General features: G+C 43.1%; 1 protein-coding gene across 15 annotated transcripts in view; it reads right to left on the bottom strand.

The window, feature by feature from the left end:
• epb41l2 (erythrocyte membrane protein band 4.1 like 2) overlaps nt 1-6,733 on the bottom strand; it is a 49,055-nt gene extending 42,322 nt beyond the window's left edge. For 4 of the 15 annotated variants that reach the window (XM_025004388.2, XM_025004389.2, XM_017409112.3 and 1 more), the window contains exon 1: nt 3,373-3,536. The gene's annotated coding sequence lies outside the window, so the exon portion shown is untranslated. Of the gene's footprint in view, nt 1-3,372; nt 3,548-6,586 lie in introns of those variants that run through there. The other 11 variants (XM_025004375.2, XM_017409104.3, XM_025004384.2 and 8 more) reach the window with 8 other exon arrangements.
• Nucleotides 6,734-7,777: the final 1,044 nt, after the last annotated feature.

The following is a 7,777-nucleotide window of genomic DNA, read 5'->3' as shown; positions in this document are numbered from 1 at the left end:
CCCCCCCCCCCACCCCTCTCCGGTCTTCTCTGTGTGAACGCAGATCCTGTGATGCCTGCTGGCTGTGCAACCTCAAAAGCAAGAGGCTAAATGCTTCTGCGTCACGGCTGATTGCTACACTGCTGAACGTGTCCACCTTCATAATTGTCATGACCCCCCCAATGTCCCTGCAGTCACAGAGGAGATGAAAGACTCTGCTTTATGGAGTAATCATTTACCGGCGGTCAAGTAGGTTTTTGGAACAGGTTGATTCTTTTTTAGGAAGGGCTGTTCACGCAACATTTTTTTTAAAACTCTGTGTTCATTGGGACCGATGAGGGACAGTAGGGTTATCTGTGTGTGTCTGAGCCGATGTGACGTTCCCTGCTCCTGTTGAACCCACGGGGCTAAGATGGAAGCACACATATGCACACAATGACACACGCGGGGATGTTCCCATAGCCTTTCCGAATGGTTAAGCAATATCTTTCTTCCTCTCTGTCGCTCTCGCTCAGCCTCTTTCTTCTCTTGTGTCCAGATCTCACTCACTTCCTCTCTGTTCCCCACTTTTCCCGTTTTGTCGCATCATCTCTACTACGGTATTTTCCTGTTCTTGTGCCCTCTACTACGTGCCGTCTGACCCCTCTCGAAGCGAAATCAAGGACATAAAATAGATAAATTCTTGATTTTCAATGTTGCATCTTAGAAGAACTCATCAAGACGGTTACATTTTTATTCCTTGCCTCACAAGTGATTTAATTTTGACTCAACTCACTTCTGACGCGCCTGAAAATGTACAATCATAAAACCTTCGGAGCAAAAACGAAGCAGAACGCAAAGTTTCAGCTATATTGTGAAGAAAAAAAACACACACACACACAACCGTGCCCTCATTATGGCAAGCCCAGAGTAAGTTCCAGCTATATTTAATGAGCAGATTCTCTCCACCAGAACAACCAATTAAGGCTTTCTCATTAGTGGGTTTAACAGAGCTGCCACTGTTCTGCACATCCTGTGAGTCTGAGAGTGAATATGACACTGATGGTTACAGATAAACTGTCCAAACACGTCTGACAGGAAGGACACCCCAGAGATGGATGTGCACGTCGCTGCTAGTTCTGTCTTTCAGCTGAAAATCAACAAATAGTTATTTTAGTTTACATAAAAATGTTCTCATATTATCCTCATATTAATTTTATTGCAGTAGACTGCATCCACACAATGACAAGATGACAGCTACTTTATAGTTTATTTTGCAAAGATTTTGTGAAATGTTTAGCAAGGAATGGACACTTTGAAAAAAAAAAACTCCCAATAGGTAGTTAAATAAATGAGATGTCTATTATTTTATATCCAGTAAAAGGCTATTCTCGACCAGCAGACCCTGCAACCCAATGTTAGCAGACTCAGAAACTTTTTTTGGGCCAGTTGGAGGAGAGTAAAAACTACTTTGTCAATCAAAACAAGCCTTCAGCGATGATAAAGGCTAAAAGCATACATGCAAACCTTTGTGGAAGAGGCTCTTAAAAACAGATTTAACACCAACAACCTGCCTCAGATATTACACCTGAAACATGCTGACTGGTGTAAACAGTTCACCGGCTACAAATAATTAGCTTGAAGCCCAACAAGATAAATCCTCTCGCCCCTACGACCGCACGTTTTTACAAAAACATGCACTGTCATTATTAGATATTCCAACAGGACTTTAATAGACAAATACCACATTTTCTTGCTAAATTCCCCCCTTTCTTCTCATCACATTACCAACATTTTCCAGGCCCTGCAGCATCTCGGCCGCTATGATCTAACCTGGGTGTGGGCATCTTAAGAGCAGTGAGGATCAGTTTGATTGGTCCAGTGTGTTATTTTGCATGAAGAGCCTGAATGGCATTTGGAAATATATTAGCATTGCCATTTTTTTTAGCAGCTTGAGCTGATGTTCTGCAAATCAACACCAATAAAGATACAGTTTTGATGTGCTGTGCAGCCTTACCCTCAGTGGTTTATTGATTTATGTGAGAATTCAGCAATCAGGTTTAATAATATCCTGTAAAACAAAGCGTAATCCCCGCAAACGAACTATTCCTTCACCTCACAACTTCTATTCAACATCCCACTCTTTCAGACTAAACACAGTGAAGCGTAAAGGCAGCAACGCAGATCATTTGATGCTGATTATCAGATAGATGTTGACAAGACGCACCGGTTAATGTTAATAACTAACACAGCCAGGTGTCCTAATATTAGTCTATTACATAGTCAGCCCCACTTCTTTGGCTCGTGTAAAAAAAGAACTGCTGATGAAGCCAGACATATTTAATCAAAACACACAAACATAACAGAAAAAGGTTTTTAGAGGAACCTGAATGCAGCACCACAGATATTCACACACTGGACACAGATATTTAACAACTCGGCACAATTTTAGCTCAGTCCCATTTGTTTGTCAGTCTGTTGGCCTGGATTTATCTTAGTCAAAAAGTAGCTGAGCCCTTGCTGTACATCAAAGCATGACTTTGACGGCTTTCTCTTAGAAACATACAGAAGGTATTACATTATTAATCCAATTTAATGGGCTACTGAAACCTCTTGAGCTCAGTAAACAACCAAACAGAGCAGTAGTCCCTATAAATCCCTACATAAAGGCATGGAAATCTAATATTACTGTTTTTAACTTGTTTTAGAAGACTTGTTCTGCTGCAAAAGGAAGGAGAACCAAAGAAACAGAATACATTATTAAATGATAAATGACTAAAATGCTATTTGTTTTCAAAGCCAATAGCATAACTAAACATATAGTGCTTTTTGTCTTAGCTTTGGGCAGGAAGCAGCTACGTGTATTGTCCCACAAAAAAAAACAAAACAAACAAAAAAAAGAAAAAAACGGAGCCGGATGTTTGAACAGCACCTAAACGCATCACCGTTTTAAAAAGAACCGACCCGCTGGGCTGGTTTGTAAACACAACAGAGGGATTACTGCCCCCTAAAGCTGCTGAATCTGTTTATTTAAAAAAGGGGGGTAAACATCCGGGAAGAGTTTAATTTAGTGGAGCAGCTCGCATCGATTCGAGGCAGGAACGGCGGGACGTGAAGGTAACTTAGGTGATGATGAGGGATAACATGGAAGGAGACAGGCGCCATGAAGCGTCTCACATCGATTAGGTACATGAATAATTTTTCAAACTAATGCTGTTTATCGCCGTTTCCGTGAGCTACATTTAGCATAAGGTGGTTATAGTGAAGCTTGGGCGTATATAGCCATCGTTTATACGGCGACAAAATCGAATAAATTACGTGCGGACGGTCCATCCGAAAAGCTACGAACCAGCCGCCATCCCTGATACCTAAATCACGTGACTTTAAAAGAGGAGAAAACAAAAAAAAAGATACCTGCTTTGATTTTTCCAGCAAGGCTTCTCCAGAAAAACTCCACGAAAGAAAAAAAACAACAACAAACGTGCGTCCCGCTAAACTCAGCCTCCGAAAATCTCAACTACACAGTCCCGCACCGAATATCTGGCTCGAGCTCAAAGAAAACGTGTCTATCATCCACAAGGCCCGCCCCCCGTACAGTGAAAAACATCTTTAGGCCGTCGCTCATTGGCTCAGACGGGTTACAGTATTAGATTCTGAAATCTGATTGGTCGCTCCGTGCTGTCCGTTCGATCTGGAGGGACTTTCGACGCAGAAGCGGCAGGGCGAGCGCGCCTTCTAGAGGAGGAGTGGGCTCACTACAAGGTGATTTTTCTGTCATATTTTATCCCCTGTAAGAGTTTGTTTTCAGGGTTTTTTGGTGGTCAAAGTAGGTCAGTTTGTATTGTGGAAATTCAGTTTACAAATTATATATTTTTCCAAGGGTAAAGATAAAGATAAAGATGAAAACTCAGGTAGATGTGATATATTAGCTGCATGAAAAAGCTATTCATTTAAGTTATCACATTAAATTATCTTTTAGTTTGTTTAGCTTAGTTTAAAATATTTTTACAAGCCTACTTATAATGCAAACAGCATGCTAGTGAGAAAAAAACTTAAATCTGAAGGCAACATTACTAAAGCCTTAACACAAAGTTATTCCTTTTATTTTCAGCCTATTTCGACTCACAAAAACACACACGAGAGACACGCTAGACAGAGGCTAACGTCAATACATGGCATGCACACATGCTCACCAACACCCACACCCAGATTAAAGAAGCTCAGGTAATTGGCTTAGAGTGCAAGGCACCGTGCAGATTTGACATCCGCATAGGAGGGAAAGTAAACAAGCGCACAAGAACAGCAGTTGGGTATCAGAGAAACAAAAAACTCACAAAGGAAAAGCACAAAGAGCAAAATTCAGAGTGTCGCAGCGAAGAACTCACCATTAAAAAAGACGCGTGGGTCCAAAGCAGGCCAGAGGAGCGTGTGCACACAAACACAAAGGATTTGAGAGTAAATTAGGAGCAGATATTGCGTTAAAGCCCAGGCCTTATTTTACGTGTTTGTTTTATGAGCTCCATCTGCTCCATCTGCACGTCTTAGATAGACATCTCTGAGAAAAGACAATCAAACTCAAGCAAGGAGTCTTCACAATGTAACGCAATTTTCCTTAAACAGTTCTAACATTGTCGTAGGAGCGAGGGGAAAGCTGCAACAACCCAGTCGATCAACGACACATGGCCATGGAGGATCCAAACCCAAGCAAACTGCAGAGGCCAACGAAACACACCATCACCGGAACATTAATTTTCCCCGACTAATAAAAAAGATAAATTAAATTAAAGCGCACCCGCGTTCTTTAAGTTGCTTGGATCGCCAACACCTGAACAAAATTGTTTCATGAGCAAATATAACTTTAAAGACAAAAAAATAAAAAATAAAAAGTCTGAAACGTTTACCGGTCAGTGAAAGGTCCCATACTGCAGAAATCAATCCCACAATGAGAGTGAAGGCGATGTTGAATCTGCAGCTGAGAGGTCTACTCTTGTCTCCTCACCTCGTCACCTCGTCCTGATTTGTCCTACCACAGCCTCTCCTTACACTGACGAGCTTAACGCTGCAGTTGGCTCTTTGCCTGCTGCTGACCTCAAAGATCGGAGCTGACCTCACACGGAAAGCCATAAACCGACTAATTATGCTGCAGCCTTTATCTTAAGTTTCAATTAGAAAAATAAAGAAAAAAAAGTGAGTGTCCTACAGTCAGAGAGCTGTTCGGTTTCCACGCAGGTATGAGATCAGGCCAGTTCTGATTCTCTGAAGGATTAGGCTCTTCTGAAGGGAATTACTCAGACGGAGCCATCTGGACGGCGAAACACGGCCCGCTGGAACAGCTACGGTCCCGCCGTGATCGTGACTCGATCTGAGGACAAGTCAGCTGTCATCTTCTGCAACTTTTACCTCATGAAGGAAAAAAAAAACAAACCAAAACAGCTCAGTCCTGTGTCCAGATACACGAACAGTAAACCATGGACGAGGCGGCTCTGAAGTTTTGAATCTCCCGAAAGCAAGTTTCACTACAGAGATCAAATACTTTCAGTAATTTAATTACTGCTAACAGGTTTGCCTTTTCGAACCCATCAGCTTTAACTGGTTTAACTGGTTTACTTCTTTTAATGGCCATAACGGACCGTCTTAACTTAATGGAGTCGAGCTAGGAGCATAAATAGTGGCCTTCAAAAGCCACTCGTTAGGGAGCTAGATATTCATTCATGCTGGGAAATGAAAAGCACAAACACCACTCTTTATTCTCTTTAATTAGGGCAAAGTTCTCGATTTACTGCTCCGCATACTTTCCAACCATGACCTGGTCATGAATAAATAATAAATATAATCTCAGATACAAGCAGCTGAAAGGAGCTTCCTCCACGGGGTGGCCTGGCTCAGGCGAGGAGCTCGGGTTCGAGCCGCTGCTCCTCTGCATGAAAAGAAGCCGGCTGAGGCCTCCTGAGTGCCTCCCTCTGGAGGTTTTCCAGACACATCCCACCGGGAAGAGACCATCGAAGAAGACCTAAAACTCGCTGGAGGGATTATATAATATCCTCTCTGGTTTAGGAACGCCTTGGGATCCCCCCCGCGAGGATGTCAGGGTTTCCATCCAGGACCTTTTGCCTCCATAAACTGCGAGGCTTCGTTCTCACCGTCTGAATGTTTTTACAACTGTGCGCAGTGATTGTACGTGAGATGTTTTCCACAGAGCTGTCGCGGTGAGAAAAAATTGGACCTCCGAAGAAGAGAATAAAGTACGGAGGGAGGTACCTTCCTGAATGGAAGGGGACATGTAATGGAATGGCTCTACGCTTGACGAAATCTTGAGATATTATTTAATCTCTATTGAATTAAATTTTAACTGCTCATTAATGTTGGGTTGAGTTTGTAAGCATATACGGGTTTTTCCCCACCTGTCCAAAACGAGTCAGCGTCTTTGGGTGATAACGTCAAGGAACACTCATCTGTCATTTATCCGCTGGTAAATATTAACACTTTGACCACTCCTTTGAGCCACCTGCAGCTGATTAGACTTTTATCACGGTGTCGCGTGAACAAGATAATATCCAAACGTGGCAGCTGAAGACGTGCAGAAGCACTCCTATCCTAACCCAACAAAACACATCAAACACGAGTTTACCTGGAAGGAAGGCGACAACCGGCTGATGCGAGCCGCTTCACTTCACTGCGAATTTTCCCCGTACGACGCCCGCTTCTCTTGTCCTCGCTGGCTTCTCGAGCGCTGAGCAAATACCAAAACACCGGGCAAATATTTCCCTCGCAGCTCACACCTGTTTGCTTAATGTAATGTCAACCGCCTGTGCCCTCTCCCTCCCTGCTCCACGTCTATGTGTGCGTGTGTGTGTAAATGGTAACTCTAAACTCAAGGATCGGCTGTCAGGTGAGGACACGAGGAAGAGAGCGAAACAACTGGACGGGCACCCAGGTACAAACACCGGCGGCCGTATTAATAATGATCGCATGCCGAGGAGCAGAAAAAACAAGGAGGATCCCATCATTGCCTCACCAGTGGCTCAATAAAAGAACAGAAAACAGTAAATATGAACTTACCCTTAAAAGACCTTCGCAGAGCCGTCACGCCCTGTCTTTGTGTTGTGGGACTTTGTTTCGTCATCATCAGGGTTCAGCTTGTTTAAGGGCCAGAGCAAGGCGCCAGGGAGTTAATGTGATGAAACACAACGCCTCGGACGTGTATCCTCCAGCGTGAGCTGCTGTGGACCTGGTTCTTGTTACCTCTTTCTGCTATAATTACCCACCTTGTTGACTCCTAATGGGGAGAGGACGAAGCTCAGTCCTAATGCGGTGGAAACGCCTTTTTTTTTTGAGGGGGGGATAGGGGGTTAAAGGTCAGGGCCGAATGTAAAGGCTAGGCAAATAAATGCAAACTGATTTCTCTTCTTTAGTTTACTCAACGTGCTGTGACAGAGTCATATTTCAGCGCGGTGGAGTAAAACAGCAACCTAAAACGGAACTGTTTACACAGATAAATTTACAAAATTACACCCAAGCAGTTGTGCAGCTGTGGGCTGGATCCTGATTTCCCTCACATCTGTCAGCTCTACGTTACCAAGCAAATATGCTAAAAAAATTTCTTCACTTTTAGCTGTCTTTAGCATGCTAATTCAATTCCCAAATACCCTTTAACATCTCCAAGCAGGTCTGTAGTGTTTTCCTGGTGCCTTTAAGTGTTGATACTGGCATTATTCTTATGGGAAATTGTTTAGTTTAACTTAAAAGAGAGTATATACATGCTTGCAATATTCCGGATATCCACAAGAGGGCGACAGCTCCTTCCTGCATCACCAGAATC

This window comes from Kryptolebias marmoratus, linkage group LG19, assembly GCF_001649575.2.
Source record: "Kryptolebias marmoratus isolate JLee-2015 linkage group LG19, ASM164957v2, whole genome shotgun sequence".
Classification (NCBI taxonomy): Eukaryota; Metazoa; Chordata; class Actinopteri; order Cyprinodontiformes; family Rivulidae; genus Kryptolebias; species Kryptolebias marmoratus.
Note: the sequence above shows the minus strand (reverse complement) of the source record. Positions and strands in the feature narration are given on the sequence as shown.